The sequence below is a fragment of the Cherax quadricarinatus genome, chromosome 79 (assembly GCF_038502225.1).
Source record: "Cherax quadricarinatus isolate ZL_2023a chromosome 79, ASM3850222v1, whole genome shotgun sequence".
NCBI lineage: Eukaryota > Metazoa > Arthropoda > Malacostraca > Decapoda > Parastacidae > Cherax > Cherax quadricarinatus.
The window spans coordinates 5534029-5550921 of record NC_091370.1 but is presented as its reverse complement, the minus strand read 5'-3'; the positions used below and the strand labels follow the sequence as shown (position 1 = coordinate 5550921).

The 16893-nt window shown below is 43.2% G+C and overlaps 1 protein-coding gene across 1 annotated transcript in view; it reads left to right on the top strand.

Annotated features, from left to right (window-relative positions):
- LOC128702750 (cylicin-1) overlaps positions 1 to 16893 on the top strand; it is a 244931-nt gene that overhangs the window by 154644 nt on the left and 73394 nt on the right. Inside the window, exon 4 of the mRNA XM_070101846.1 lies at positions 4152 to 4196. The gene's annotated coding sequence lies outside the window, so the exon portion shown is untranslated. The remainder of the gene's footprint in view (positions 1 to 4151; positions 4197 to 16893) is intronic.

Sequence of the window (16893 nt, the reverse complement as noted above, 5' to 3'; positions counted from 1 at the left end):
CGTGTATTTGATAGTTATTAAACCTAATTCAGGAATAATGAAGCATTACTATAGATTATGACAGCATTACTATAGTGGATGATAGCATTACTATAGTGGATGATATAGCATTACAAAGGATGATAGCAGCACTACAGAGTATGATAGCATCACTATAGAGGATGATAGCGCCTCAGAGAGCATGCCAAGGATTTTTCACTCCAATATCACCTCATAAGTATAATTCTATTTCAAGATCCGTGTTATTATTGTGCAAGACGGGAGAGGCAGTGGGCGGGTGTGGGCGTGGCTTGGAGAGGTGGTGGGCGGGCGTGGGTGGAAGATGTTGCATCAGTGGGATGGTGGTGGTCTCTTGCATCTCTGTCCACCTTGCTGCTTTGTAACGGTGTATATTGCTCTGTATTCGACACAGGGCAGTACAGAGCACATACGTAGCCTGATAGCCATCTGACCCAGCTGTCTTCACTAGCCAGAGCCACCTAGTGGGTAGTTTACTAGCCTAGCTGGTTTTTTTTTTTTTTCGCCGGTATTCTCCCGGCCCGGGTTGACTGTTGAACTGCTGTGTCAGTCTGTCCTTTCTCACGGGAGACCTGACTGGCTGGTTCAGTTGCATTGTTTATGGCACGAGGTAGCCATAAACAATGGCTACCTCGTGCCATAAACAATGGCTACCTCGTGCCATAAACAATGGCTACCTCGTGCCATAAACAATGGCTACCTCGTGTCATAAACAATGGCTACCTCGTGCCATAAACAATGGCTACCTCGTGCCATAAACAATGGCTACCTCGTGCCATAAACAATGGCTACCTCGTGCCATAAACAATGGCTACCTCGTGCCATAAACAATGGCTACCTCGTGCCATAAACTCACAGCTAGCTCCCATGTAATATTACTTGAAAATATTACCCCAAAGGTGAATACTTCATGATAATATCACCCCGGAGATTAATATTACTTGATAATATCACCTTAAAGGTGAATATCACTTGATATCACCTCAGAAGTGAATATTATTTGATAATATCACCTCATAGGCGAATAATATTACTTAATAATATCACCTCAGAGGTGAATATTACTTGATAATAGCACCTCAGAGGTGAATATTACTTATAATATCACCTCATAGGCGAATATTACTTGATAATATCACCTCATTGGTGAATATTACTTGATAATATGGTGATATTATCAAGTAATATTCAGAGGTGAGTATTACTTGATATCACCTCAGAGGTGAGTAATACTTGATAATATCACCTCAGAGGTGAATATTACTTGATAATATCACCTCATGGGTGAATATTGCTTGATATCACCCCAGAGACGAATATTACTTAATATCACCTCAAAGATAATTATTTATAATATTACCCCAGAAGTGAGTATTGCTTGATAATATTACCCCAGAAGTGAGTATTGCTTGATAATATTACCCCAGAAGTGAGTATTGCTTGATAATATTACCCCAGAAGTGAGTATTGCTTGATAATATTACCCCAGAAGTGAGTATTGCTTGATAATATTACCCCAGAAGTGAGTTTTGCTTGATAATATTACCCCAGAAGTGAGTATTGCTTGATAATATTACCCCAGAAGTGAGTATTGCTTGATAATATTACCCCAGAAGTGAGTTTTGCTTGATAATATTACCCCAGAAGTGAGTATTACTTGATAATATTACCCCAGAAGTGAGTATTACTTGATAATATTACCCCAGAAGTGAGCAATACTTGATAATATTACCCCAGAAGTGAGTATTGCTTGATAATATTACCCCAGAAGTGAGTATTGCTTGATAACATTACCCCAGAAGTTAGTATTGCTTGATAATATTACCCCAGAAGTGAGTATTGCTTGATAATATTACCCCAGAAGTGAGTATTGCTTGATAATATTACCCCAGAAGTGAGTATTGCTTGATAATATTACCCCAGAAGTGAGTATTGCTTGATAATATTACCCCAGAAGTGAGTATTGCTTGATAATATCACTTACCTAAACAGTCCTCCTCCATCTTCCGGTCTAATTACAGGTGACACTGCATTTAGTGTTGTAAGTTGATCAAGGGTGGGGGGGTTGATAAGAGGGGAGGGGGAATGGCATCGGGGGGAGGGGTGGAGGCTGCAGGTCGTAATACAGTAGAAAGTGTTCTCTCTTCCCCCCCTCCCTCCCCCTCAGCGCAGGTGTGGTCATGACCTGTACCCTTGACCCTCTACCTCCCTTCCCCTCCCGCCTCCCCACCCATGGGGGTCACCTCTAGGGGACTCCAACTAGTGTCTTCCTACCACTCACCTGGAGTCTACCTTTGGTCTACCTGGGGTCTACTTGGAGCCTACCAGGGGTCTTCCTGGGGTCTACCTTTGGTCTACCTGGGGTCTTCCTGGAGTCCACCTGGGGTATACGTTTGGTCTACCTGGGGCCTTCCCGGGGCCTACCTGGAGTCTACCTGGGGTCTTCCTGGAATCTACCTGGGGTCCTGGTTACCTGGAGGTTATTCCTGGGTTCTTCCTGAGGTCTGCCTCTGGTCTTCCTGGGGTTTACTGGGGTCTTCCTGGGATCTACCCTACACATCGGTCGTTTTCACCGAGGCAGGTTGACCCGAGAAAGAAGAAACACTTTCATCATTCACGCCATCACTGTGTTGCCAGAGGCGCGCCTAAACAACTGTTCAAAAACTGCAACATTAACACCCCTCCTTCAGAGTGCTGGCACTGTACTTCCAACCTCCAGGACTCAAGTCCGACTAACCGGTTTCCCTGAATCCCTTCATAAATGTTACTTTCCTCACGCTCCAACAGCACGTCCAGTCATATAAACTATTTGTCTGCACTCCCCCCTATCTAACACGCTCACGCACGCTTGCTGGAAGTCCAAGCCCCTCACACACAAAGCCTTCTTTGCCCCCTCCCTCCAACTTTTCTTAGGCCGACCCCTACCACGCCTTCCATCATTCCACTACAGATTTATACGTCCTCCAAATCATTCTATTTTGTTCCATCTTCTCTAAATGTTGGAATCACCTCAGCAACCCCTCCTCAGCCCTTTGGATAATACTTTTAGAAACCCTGCACCTTCTAATCTCCAAGCTACGGAGTTTTAACGAGGATTGTGAGGCTCAGGTTAGAGTATGTAGGAGACTGAGATTATTTCTCAGTAAAAGTAGGCTTTAGACAAGGACGTATGTCACCATGGTTGTTCAATATATTTATAGATGGAGTTATAAGAGAAGTGAATGTTCGAATGTTGGCAACAGGTGTGGGGCTAAAAGATAAAAAATCTAACACAAAGTGGGAATTGTCTCAATTGGTTTTTGCTGACGACACTGTGCTTTTGAGGGATTTTGAAGAGAAGTTGCAGAGGTTGGTGACCGAGTTTGGTAGGGTATGTAAAATACAGAAATTAAAAGTGAGTATAGGAAAGAGCAAGGTAATGAGGGTAACAAAAAATTTAGGAAATTTAGGCATCCCCAGATTGGAGGGAGGTAGTATGGAGGAAGTGAATGTGTTCAGATATTTGGGAGTGGACTTGTCAGCACATGGGTCTACGAAAGATGAGGTGAATCATAGAATTGATGAGTGAAAAAAGGTGAGTGGTGCACTGAAGAATCAGTGGAGACATAGAACATTATCAATGGAAGCAAAGAGGGGAATGTATGAGTTTAGTGGTACCAACGCTCTTATATGGGTGTGAAGCATGGGTGGTGAATGTTGCAACAAGGAGAAGGCTGGAGGCAGTGGAGATGTCGTGTCTATATATTATGTGTAGTTATTATATATCCTCTTATATTATTCGTTTTTTGCACTAAGCAAACAAAGATAACATTAACCTTGGGTACATAACTCACACCTGTGTGTACCTCTGTTAGTTGTCCTCTAGTACATAACTCACACCTGTGTGCACCTCTGTTAGTTATCTTCTGGTACACAACTCATACCTGTGTGTACCTCTATTAGTTATCTTCTAGTACATAACTCACACCTGTGTGCACCTCTGTTAGTTATCTTCTGGTACACAACTCATACCTGTGTGTACCTCTATTAGTTATCTTCTAGTACATAACTCACACCTGTGTGTACCTCTGTTAGTTATCCTGTAGCTCGTCTATGAACTCTATGTATCTAATCTATATGTCTTGTATTTTCAGGCGGTGACGTCACAATACAGCTTAACCTCGTAATTTCTGTCTAAGGTATTTTATGAATTTATGAAGTTATTATTGTAGCATAATGTGAAGGTTATCTTAGTTATTATTGTAGTATAATGTGAAGGTTATCTTAGTTATTATTGTAGCATAATGTGAAGGTTATCTTAGTTATTATTGTAGTATAATGTGAAGGTTATCTTAGTTATTATTGTAGCATAATGTGAAGGTTATCTTAGTTATTATTGTAGTATAATGTGAAGGTTATCTTAGTTATTATTGTAGTATAATGTGAAGGTTATCTTAGTTATTATTGTAGTATAATGTGAAGGTTATCTTAGTTATTATTGTAGTATAATGTGAAGGTTATCTTAGTTATTATTGTAGCATAATGTGAAGGTTATCTTAGTTATTATTGTAGTATAATGTGAAGGTTATCTTAGTTATTATTGTAGTATAATGTGAAGGTTATCTTAGTTATTATTGTAGCATAATGTGAAGGTTATCTTAGTTATTATTGTAGTATAATGTGAAGGTTATCTTAGTTATTATTGTAGTATAATGTGAAGGTTATCTTAGTTATTATTGTAGTATAATGTGAAGGTTATCTTAGTTATTATTGTAATATTATGTGAAGGTTATCTTAGTTATTATTGTAGTATAATGTGAAGGTTATCTTAGTTATTATTGTAGTATAATGTGAAGGTTATCTTAGTTATTATTGTAATATTATGTGAAGGTTATCTTAGTTATTATTGTAATATTATGTGAAGGTTATCTTAGTTATTATTGTAGTATAATGTGAAGGTTATCTTAGTTATTATTGTAATATTATGGGTTTCTCACTGGTGCGTTATGTCATCATCTCTAATTAGGTATCCCCCAGATACCTGTTGGTATCCCCAGGTAGGGATACCTGTTGGTATCCCCCAGATAAGGATACCTGTTGGTATCCACCAGATAGAGCTACCTATTGGCATCCCCCAGATAGGAATACCTGTTGGTATCCCCCAGATATGAATACCTGTTGGTATCCCCCAGATAAGGATACCTGTTGGTATCCACCAGATAGGGCTACCTATTGGCATCCCCCAGATAGGGATGCCTGTTGGTATCCCCCAGATATGGATACCTGTTGGTATCCCCAAGATAGGGATACCTGTTGGTATCCCCAGATAAGGATACCTGTTGGTATCCACCAGATAGGGCTACCTGTTGGTAACCCCCAGATAGGGATACCTGTTGGTATCCCCCAGATAGGGATACCTGTTGGTATCCCCCAGATAAGGATACCTGTTGGTATCCACCAGATAGGGCTACGGATAAGTAACTACTATAGTCATAAGATATGAAACGAGTGATGGTAGAACTGAGGTGCAGGGAATCACAGCATACATAAATTGAGCATACAACCGTTACCTCTACAATATACAGTGTAGAAAGGGGAATATCTTACAAGCGACTGGCACTAGCGAACTATTGCCAGAGGTCCAGTGAAGTGTTAATAACGGATAAGTAACTACTATAGTCATAAGATATGAAACGAGTGATGGTAGCATTGAGGTGCAGGGAATCACAGCATACATAAATTGAGCATACGACCGTTACCTCTACTAAACAGGGAATAATCTTTTCCATAGAAGTGTAGGGGGAAGTTAGCGTAGGCCTAAGTGAAGTGTGGAGTGTGGGCAAGTCTGGCTCACACCCACCCTGCACCCACCCTACACCACCACCCACCCTGCACCCACCACCCACCCTACACCACCACCCACCCTACACCACCACCCACCCTACACCAACCACCCACCCTGCACCACCACCCACCCTGCACCACCACCCACCCTACACCCACCACCCACCCTACACCCACCACCCACCCTACACCCACCCTACACCACCACCCACATACTGAAAACTTGGTTCGTATAAATACATCTTGCATATTATTGGCACCAGCAAGAGAAAGGTAAAGTGGAAATCAGTTTTCTTCCGTGGCATACAGTGTAGTAGGATACAGACAGGATGTCAGCACAGCATATCTGTGGGACATGTAAAAAAATCCTTGGAAGGAATTCCAGAATCACATGCAACCTATGCTCTTCCAAACACCATATCTCTTGTACTAGACTAAATACAGCCTCAAAAAACGACCTCGAACTAGCAAGGTGCTTCTGGTTGTGCAATAAAGATGTAGAACTTTGGGCAGGTATCAGAAAGGTACTAAGGAGAGTAATAAATGATAAAAATAATCAAGAAAACAAGGATGACCTCTTGGATAGTCTACCAAAAATATATAAAACATGGGAGCAAGAGATAGTGTATCAAAAAATGCAGAATGTCCATACCACAACAGATGACTCGAAACTACCTAGTCACCCACATGGTGCTAAGCCAGACCCATCCCCCAGTCTTAGCACTAATACCCACAGTGATGGTGCTGGCCCAAGCTCCCCCAGGCATAGCACCAATACCCTCAGTGCTGGTGCTGGCCCAGACCCAGCCCCACCCCCCAGCCCCAGTGCTGACCCAGACCCAGCCCCCAGCCCTACTGCCAGCCCAGACTCTCCTAGGGACACTACCCAAACCACCACAAAAACAGTAAATATACAACCATCATTGCACAAGACCGTGGCCCACAGTACAGATGTTGGAGAGGAGTCTCCTCCTTCCTCTACTGGGGAAAGTAGATGGAATCCAGGACGGGGTGGCCCTGGCTTGGATACTGAGGATTATAGTGCAGTCCCAGAACCTGCAGAAATTGACAACACACCTCCCAACAATTCTCAACCAAAGGTGAATTTGTGCAAATATTATGCTTGGGGCATCTGTAAGCATGGAATAACAGGGGAAAAAAATGGGACATGCTACTTTGACCATCCCAAAAAATGTAGCGACCTCCTGTCTAAAGGAGTGTGTCGTTCTTCTTCCTGTACTTTCTTTCACCCAAAAATGTGCCACTCCTCGGTCCTCCAGAAGCAGTGTTACAACATCAAATGCCCTGCATACCATCTAAAAGGGACCAGGAGGCACAGACCCCACAAGACAAACAATAGTAGCTACGACAACCCAACTCCAGGTGATTTTTTAGTGGCAGGAAACGAAAAAAGAAAATGGAAGGAAATAACAAAAATAGTCCACCACCTTGGAGCCTTGTTGGACTGGAGGCGCAGCCAGTGGCCACCCATGGCCCTCCAGAATTATTACAACTACTGATGCCAATAACAAAATCCCCCCAACAAACACAGAATACAACCTCGTTCATATTTGCTAATATACAGGGCCTTAAGCCATCCACCAACAACAAAATACCTTTTATCGGTGGACTTCTAGTGGAGTCTAATGCAATGTTTGCAGCCTTCACAGAGACTCACACAAAAGATCACTTTGACAGTGAAATATGGATAAGTGGTTACAACCTTTTTAGATGCGACAGAAAAAAACAGGCAACAAGGGGGGGTTGGCCTGTATGTCAAAGAGTCCCTTATCTGCACGGAGTTGCTGAACACCACAAATGAGGTAGTTGAAGTTCTATCAATAAAGATCGAGAACCAAAACCTAGTCATTGTGGTTGTATACAAGCCACCAGATGCAACCTCCCAACAGTTCAAGGAACAGCTACTGAAAATCGATTACTGTTTGGAAAACCTTCCAGCTCCATCCCCAAACATCTTACTGCTTGGTGATTTCAACCTAAGGCATACAAAATGGAAGAATGTAGCAAATAATGTTATAGCTGAAACAATCCCCGGAGGTAGTGCAGATGAAAGGTCACACACACATGAGCTACTAAGTCTCTGCGAAAAACACACCTTAAGCCAGCAGATAGTGGAGCCAACAAGACTAGAAAACACACTTGACCTTATCTTCACAAATAATGAGGACCTGATAAGAGACATAAGAATATCAAAAACAACTAATTCCGATCACAATCTAATCGAAGTCCAGACGTACATGCATAGGGCTCCTGAACAACAGAATGCATGTACCTGTGAAGGTGTCTTCACAAAATACAATTTCAACAACAAGAACATCAACTGGGACCAGGTAAACCATGTCCTAAACGAAACATGTTGGGAAGATGTCTTAAATGACATGGACCCAAACCAGTGCCTTGAAAGGATCAACTGCCTGGTAGCCGAAGCATGTTCTAGGCATATTCCCCTAAGAAAGAAGAAGAGCAGGAGTAAACTGGAGAGAAAAAGATGCTCCCTCTACAGAAGACGACGAAGAGTCACTGAGCTCCTCAGGAGTGCTAGAATATCTGATACACGAAGGGAGGCGCTGACCAGGGAAGTGGAAACTATCGAACTTAAGCTAAATGACTCTTACAGGAACCAGGAGAGGCAGGAGGAGCTTAAAGCTATTAGTGAAATTGAAAGAAATTCAAAATATTTCTTTTCATATGCCAAAAACAAGGCAAATACCACATCTAGTATCGGGCCCTTACTCAGACAGGATGGGACTTACACAGACGACAACAAGGAAATGAGTGAAATATTGAAATCCCAGTACGACTCTGTGTTTAGTGAACCACTAATCGGTCTGAGGATCGACGACCCAAATGATTTCTTCATGAATGAGCCTCAAAACTCCATAAATGTATGCCAGATTTCCGACATTACCCTAACTCCGATAGATTTCGAAAAAGCCATTGACAACATGCCTATGCACTCAGCCCCGGGCCCAGACTCGTGGAACTCTGTTTTCATTAAGAACTGCAAGAAACCCCTCTCGCGTGCCCTAAGTACACTATGGAGGAGGAGCTTGGACATGGGTGAAATTCCACAGTCACTTAAAACAACGGATATAGCCCCACTCCATAAAGGTGGCAGCAAAGCATTAGCTAAGAACTATAGACCAATAGCTCTGACATCCCACATCATAAAAATCTTTGAAAGAGTGCTAAGAAGCAGGATTGCAAATCACCTGGATTCCCAAAATCTGCACAATCCAGGGCAACATGGGTTCAGGGCAGGTCGCTCCTGCCTCTCACAACTACTGGATCACTATGACATGGCCTTGGATGCACTGGAAGAAAATCAGAATGCAGATGTAATATACACAGACTTTGCAAAAGCATTTGACAAATGCGATCATGGCGTAATAGCCCATAAAATACGTGCTAAAGGAATAACTGGGAAAGTGGGGAGATGGATCTTCAACTTCCTAACAAATCGAACACAAAGAGTAGTGGTCAACAGAGTTAAATCGGAGGCTGCCATAGTGAAGAGCTCTGTTCCACAAGGCACAGTACTCGCCCCCATCTTATTCCTTATCCTCATATCAGACATAAACAGAGATATACACCACAGCACCGTATCATCCTTTGCGGATGATACTAGGATCTGCATGAGGCTGTCATCTGCTGAGGACGTGGTTAACCTCCAAGAAGATATAAACAAAGTTTTCCAGTGGGCAACGGTAAACAATATGATGTTCAATGAGGACAAATTCCAACTACTCCGTTATGGAAAACTGGAGGAGATAATAACTAGAACAGAGTATACTACTGACTCCGGCCATACAATAGAGCGGAAAACTAATGTAAGGGACCTGGGAGTAGTAATGTCTGAGGATCTCACTTTCAAGGATCACAACAGTGCCACGATCGCACGTGCAAAGAAAATGATAGGATGGATAATGAGAACTTTCAAAACGAGAGATGCCAAGCCCATGATGATCCTTTTCAAATCACTTGTTCTCTCTAGGCTGGAATACTGCTGTACATTAACATCTCCATACAAAGCAGGTGAAATCGCAGATCTAGAGAGTGTACAGAGATCCTTTACTGCACGTATAAGTTCTGTCAAGCACCTTAACTACTGGGAACGCTTGGAAGCACTTGACTTGTACTCGTTGGAACGCAGGAGGGAGAGATATATTATAATCTACACTTGGAAAATCTTGGAAGGAATGGTCCCAAATCTGCACACAGAAATCACTCCCTACGAAAGTAAAAGACTGGGCAGGCGATGCAAAATGCCGCCAATAAAAAGTAGGGGCGCCATTGGTACACTAAGAGAAAACACCATAAGTGTCCGGGGCCCAAAACTGTTCAACAGCCTCCCATCAAGCATTAGGGGAATTGCCAATAAACCCCTGGCTGCCTTCAAGAGAGAGCTGGACAGATACCTAAAGTCGGTGCCGGATCAGCCGGGCTGTGGCTCGTACGTCGGACTGCGTGCGGCCAGCAGTAACAGCCTAGTTGATCAGGCCCTGATCCATCGGGAGGCCTGGTCGTGGACCGGGCCGCGGGGGCGTTGATCCCCGGAATAACCTCCAGGTAACCTCCAGGTAACCTGTTGGTTACCCCCATGATAGTGATACCTGTTGGTATCCCTAGAAAGGGGATAGTTGAAGCATGCTCGGGGCGTCAGTGCTGCCGCAGCCCGGTCACAGAATAGGCCTCTTAGTGGATGAAGGCCTAACTAACCAGGCTGTTACTGCTGGTCGCAAGTAGTTCAGTGTATGAGCCACACCCTGCCTCATCAGGAACCGACTTTAGGAACCTGTCTAGGCTCCCGATGAAGACAGGAAGAGTCTGTTGAATAGTCCTGGGTCTCTGACACTTATTGTGTTATCTCTCAGTGTATTCATGGCACCACTTCTTTTGAAGAGTGAGATACTTGTGTAACATTTGGGAATTTTTACCGAGGAAACGTTTCACCAGCCAGTGACTTCTTCAGTCCACTACAGAGAAGAATGGTAAAAGATGAAGAGGAGTTCAAGGTAATCAGTCCCTCAACCTGGAGTCGATGTGTTCAGTGTATCAGTCTTGTGAAATGCACATTATATCTGTGTGTGTCTTCAAGAACATTGTAAACAGAATGTGCATGTGTAACCAGGGTCGGTCTTAAGCCAAGTGGTCCAATTGCTCCCAGTTGGGCCCCCGCGCCCAAGGGGCCCCCGCGCTAGAGTGTAATCTACCCCCGGCTTGTCAAGTACACACAACAACACCAAGTAAAAAAAGGGGCATCTGGAGAAAGGAGTTTTCCAAGGTGAAACTGATCAAAACTTACTTGAGATCATCAATTTAACAAGAACGTTGGAACATTTCGGCGATTCTGTCCATTGAATCTGAAATTAACAGTTTAAACCTGGACAAATTTTGTTTGTTACTTGTGGTCTTACATGTCTGCAGTTTTATAGTAACAATGTAACTTACATCTGTTTAGTCGATTAACTCGTATGCATTTTTTAAGCTCACAGTTTGATTGCTTTCCATACATTGGAGCCACCAAAACTGTTGCCAGTTGTGTCCCGCACCTCCTAAGGCAGACTGTGTGTGTAACCAGTCTAAATACTCACTTACTGGGCCAGTAGGCCTGCTGCAGTGCTCCTACGTTCTTATGTTCCTTTGTTCTTATAAACATATTTAGACAAGTACACATAAATACAATTATCATACATAGTGTAAATTACCCAGGATAACCCCCCCCCTCTCCCCCCAAAAAACGGTCCTTGTAATACTTCCCGTGCCGGGAATCGAACCCGCCCCTCGCTTATTTATTCATTCACTCACCCGTCAAGGGACGTTCCTTGACGCTGGTGAGGAGCTCTTGATCTACGGAATTGGATCTGTGCTCTAGTTCCTTGAATTAAGCCTAAATACTTTCCATACCTCCCTCACACAAGCCCTGTATGATCCACACGGGTTTAGCGCTCTCCCGTGATAATAATGATAACCTACTCACTCACCATTTACTGTTAAAGGGGTAGGGGATAAGGGAAGGGGGTGGGGGTGTTGGGGCACTGTACTGAGCAAGTCAAGCTGTTGACCTCGTGTGTGCCCACACACTCTCCCTCCCTCCCTCCCCCTCCCCCAGTTTTCCTCACCCCTTCCTCTCTCTTCCCCTCTCCTTCCCTCTCACTCCCTCCCTCCCACTCACTCTGCTTCTACAGAATAATTTTTTCCTAGTTTAAAACCACTCCGTCTTTGATACTACTACTAGTATTACTACTACTACTACTACTACTACTACTACTAATAATAATAATAATAATAATAATAATAATAATAATAATAATAATAATAATATATATATATATATATATATATATATATATATATATATATATATATATATATATACATATATATTATAAATTTTCTTCATTCCATAAAAGGTATCTATAAGTGACAAGAAGTTGGCAGAGGTTGTGTGTGTTTGAGGTTACTGACCTGACGTGGAGGCAGCCAGGGTCACCCCAGGTCACCAGCACTGTGTGGGTGGTCAAGTGTCTCTCTTATTACACGCCCACAGTGGATGGTCAAGTGTCTCTTATTACACGCCCACACCTACTGTGTGGGTGGTCAAGTGTTTCACAACACTCCCACGCCCACTTCCACCATCACTGTGTGAGTGGTGAAGTGTCTTATTACACGCCCACACCCACTGCCGCCCAACATCACGGTCGCCCACCATCACTGCGCTTCCACACCGTCACTGCCGCCCAATATCACAGCCGCCCAATATCACGGTCGCCCACCATCACGGGCCACCCACCATCAGTGCCGCCCACACCTTCACTACTGCCCACACCGTCACTACCACCCACCGTTACTACCGCCCAACATCTGCTCTTTCTCATGCTCACAGCAGACAGATAAAAACACCCGTCACAGTTTTCTATCATCATTTGCAGATGACACTAAAATAAACATGAAAGTCGCTACGGTAGAAGACGCTGAAAAATTACAAGACATAAGCATTGTTTTCCAGTGGTCAGTGGAGAACAACATGACGTTCAGTGGTAATAAGTTCCAGCCACTTATTTATGGAAAGAATGAAGAACTCAAAAGGAACACTGTATACATATCTCAAGAGGATCGTCAAACAAAACGAAAGGAACACGAGAGAAGGCTTGGGAATAATTATGTCAGCTGAGTTTTCTTTCAAAGAACATAAGACAAAGGTCACTTAAGGCAGGAGAATGACAGGATAATGAGAACCTTCAAAACAAGGGAAATAATGCCAGTGGCGACATTTTTTCAAATCGCTTGTGCTCCCTCATCTGGAATATTGTTCAGTGTTGACGGCCCCGTTCAGGGCAGGAGAAATATCAGAGATGGAACGGATACAGAAATCTTTTACGGGCCGCAAAGAGCCAATAATGCATTTAAATAATTGAGAACGCCTTAATGTCTTAAATATATGCTCGCTGGAGCGGGAGAGATACATTATAATATATACCTGGAAAGTACTTGAGAGCCTTGTACCAAATCTGCACGCTGCCATAACAATATATTGGAGAGATACGGAAGGAAGTGGAAAATAATCCCAATAAAAAGCAGGGATGCGGTGGGCACAATAAGGGGACATTGTATCAACATCCGTGGCCCCACACTATTCAACATCTTACCAGATATCAAAAACACTTATGGAACAAGTGTAGAAGTCTTCAAGAGAAAACTCGACAAGTATCTTCACCAGGCGCCAGATATAGGGGTCAGCGGGTAACTAGCAGCAACAGTTTGCTTGACCAGGCAAGCACCAGACGAGCCTGGCCCAAGGCCGGGTTCTGGTAGTAGAAAAACTGTCAACTCGTCAAAAGTACATATAAGAGCCCTTCACCAGCGTTAATGAGCCTTCCCTGAGGCTCCACACACCTGTCAAACAAGTGTGTCAAACATGTGACAAACCAATGTATCAAACGAGTGTGTCAAACGAGTGTCAAACATGTGTCAAATATGTAAAGTAAAAGGACACAAGTGCAACTAATGTGACATTTTTATTGTGGCAACGTTTCGCTCTCCAGGAGCTTTGTCAAGCCGTTTCGCTCCTGGAGAGCGAAACGTTGCCACAATAAAAATGTCACATTAGTTGCACTTGTGTCCTTTTACTTTACACATTGTCGGTAATTCTACCAACTTTATTACAATGTCTCAAATAAGTGTTTCAAACTAGTGTGTCAGTCGAGTATGACAAACGAGTGCGTCCAACAAGTGCGTCAAGCGAGTGTGTCAGACGTCTGGGTTACACTGATAATGACAGATATATCTCATCAGTTACTTCGATTCATTATGCTGTAACTGTCACCTTCCTGTGCTTATCAACACTTCTCAAACCTCTAATGTTTCTTTCCACCTCTCCTGGAGAAAGTGGCTTCACCATTATTATTATTATTATTATTATTATTATTATTATTATTATTATTGTTATTAAATTTGCGAGAGCCTTGAAACAATGGTAACGGGAGGTAATCTGGTTTGATTCAAGGTAAAGGAGAATAACTTCATTTCTTTGAATAGTCATTTACCACTATCAAAGCACTGCCCTTGAGTGGTGGGGCATGCGGCTGGTGCAAGCAAGGGGGGGGGTGTTTGTGGGCACATGTAGCTGACTCAGCTCTGGAGGCGGCAGTCAGTCTTAAATTCGAGACAGGTCACACAAAACCCACTTTCCTGCATATCATGTTATGCAGCCTTAGGTAGGGTTGGTCACTGTTTGCCAGGATGTGTGCACCATCCTGGTACTGGATGGGTGACTAGGTGCTGGGTTTGCCCAGTGTTTCAGTGAGGGAGGAGGACCTGAGCAAGGGTTCCTTCATTACAGGAACGCCCCAGGCCGTCAGACCTCACGGCTCGATATGGCATAAGCTGTCAAGGGGGCCCTATAAATCACCAACAAGACGTCAGGCTCTCCCTTTCCTCTGGCCGGCTCGCGCCTTACCAGATCTGAAGCCTGACTTTGCAAAAGCCTTTGACAAGAGTGATCATGATGTTAAGTTCCACAGAATGCTTGCAAAAGAAATAACTGGAAAACTGGACAGGTGGTGAGTTAATTTCCAAGTAAATAGAACCCAAAGTGCAATAGTGAACAGATTGAGATCAGAGGCTGCCACAGTGAAAAGTTCTGTTTCCCAACACAATACTGGCCCCTGTTCTTTTCCTCATTCTCATAACTAATGTAGAGGCATAAATCATAGCTCCGTATCATAATTTACAGAAGATACTAGAATCTGTGTGTCATCCATTAAGGACACAGCAAACCCCAAGCTTATATAAACCAAGTCTTCCAGTGAGCCATTGACAACAATATGATGTTCAATAATAATAATAATAATAATAATAATAATAATAATAATAATAATAATAATAATAATAATAATATCTTAATTTCTACATGTACAAGGTATACAGACCATAGCTGACATCAGTGACATACTATATACCTGGAGTCTACCTGGAGAAAGTTCCGGGGGTCAACGCCCCCGCGGCCCGGTCTGTGACCAGGCCTCCTGGTGGATCAGAGCCTGATCAACCAGGCTGTTACTGCTGGCTGCACGCAAACCAACGTACGAGCCACAGCCCGGCTGGTCAGGAACCGACTTTAAGTGCTTGTCCAGTGCCAGCTTGAAGACAGCCAGGGATCTGTTGGTAATCCCCCTTATGTATGCTGGGAGGCAGTTGAATAGTCTCGGGCCCCTGACACTTACTGTATGGTCTCTTAACGTGCTAGTGACACCCCTGCTTTTCATTGAGGGGATGTATGCTCAGCATTTCAGAAAAATTAGGTCAGTTTTGTCCCAGGATGCGACCCACACCAGTCGACTAACACCCAGGTACCCATTATTACTGATGGTGAACATAGACAACCGATGTAAAGAAACACGTCCAATATTTCTACCCTCGCTGGGAATCGAACCCGGACATCGTTGTGCGAAGTGAGAGCTTTAGCCACCAGGCCACGAGGACAAGTGTCATCTCCGTTATTGAAAGGCTCAAGTAAATACTGGAATAGATTATAAAACAAACTTGAATCACTCGGAGCACAGGACTAATGTGAGACCTGGGAGTGATCATGTCAGATCTCACCTTCAAGGATCACAACAATGTCACTCACTACAGCAAAGAAAGTGACAGACTGGATAAATAGACTCTTCAGAATAAGGGATGTCAAGCTCTTGAAGTCATTTGCTCTCCCCAGGCTAGAGTACTACTGCACTAACATTTCCGTTCAAGGTAGGCGAAATGCAGACCCGGAGAATGTGCAGAGATCCCTCACTGTCAAATACCTAAATTCAAGTCAAACACCTAAAATACTGGGAACATTTGAAGTCCGTCAGTCGGTACTCCTGGAACTAAGGCGAGAGACCTAAATTACAACTTACATATCGAAGATTGATCCTAAATCAGCAGACACAAATCATACCCCACGAAAGTAAGAGGCTTGGTAGATAGTGCAAGGTTCCCCGATGAGAAACCAGAGGAGCAATGGAGACACTAAGGAAAACTCAATATATGTGAAGGGACCAAGTGGACACAGTGTAAACTACATTGTGCCCACCACTGGTATACAAACACACACACTATTTACAGTTGTATATACATTATTCACAGTTATAGACACTGTTTACAATCATCCGGCAGTTTATCAAACAAGTGGTACACGCAACAAGGCAACAACAATAATCTAACTTGTTGTTGTGAGTTCATTGCTGGTTAGTATGAAGCTGATTAAAGTTAATGGGGTTTTAAACCTATCGACTACACGGGGTTCATTAAGGCTAAATATCACTTGGTCTGTATTAGTCAAGAATACAGTGATTAAAATCTCTGTGTATATACACTGAGGCATAAATATGTATACACTTATCTGTGATATACACTGAGAGGCATACACCTCTCTGTATATATTCTGATCTGAATCCGTTGGATCAAGGTACTTTTTCATTGACTTAGGTACTAGTTACCCTGCGAGGCCACTCCAGCTGACGAAGTCAAATGTCACTGCAAGCAACA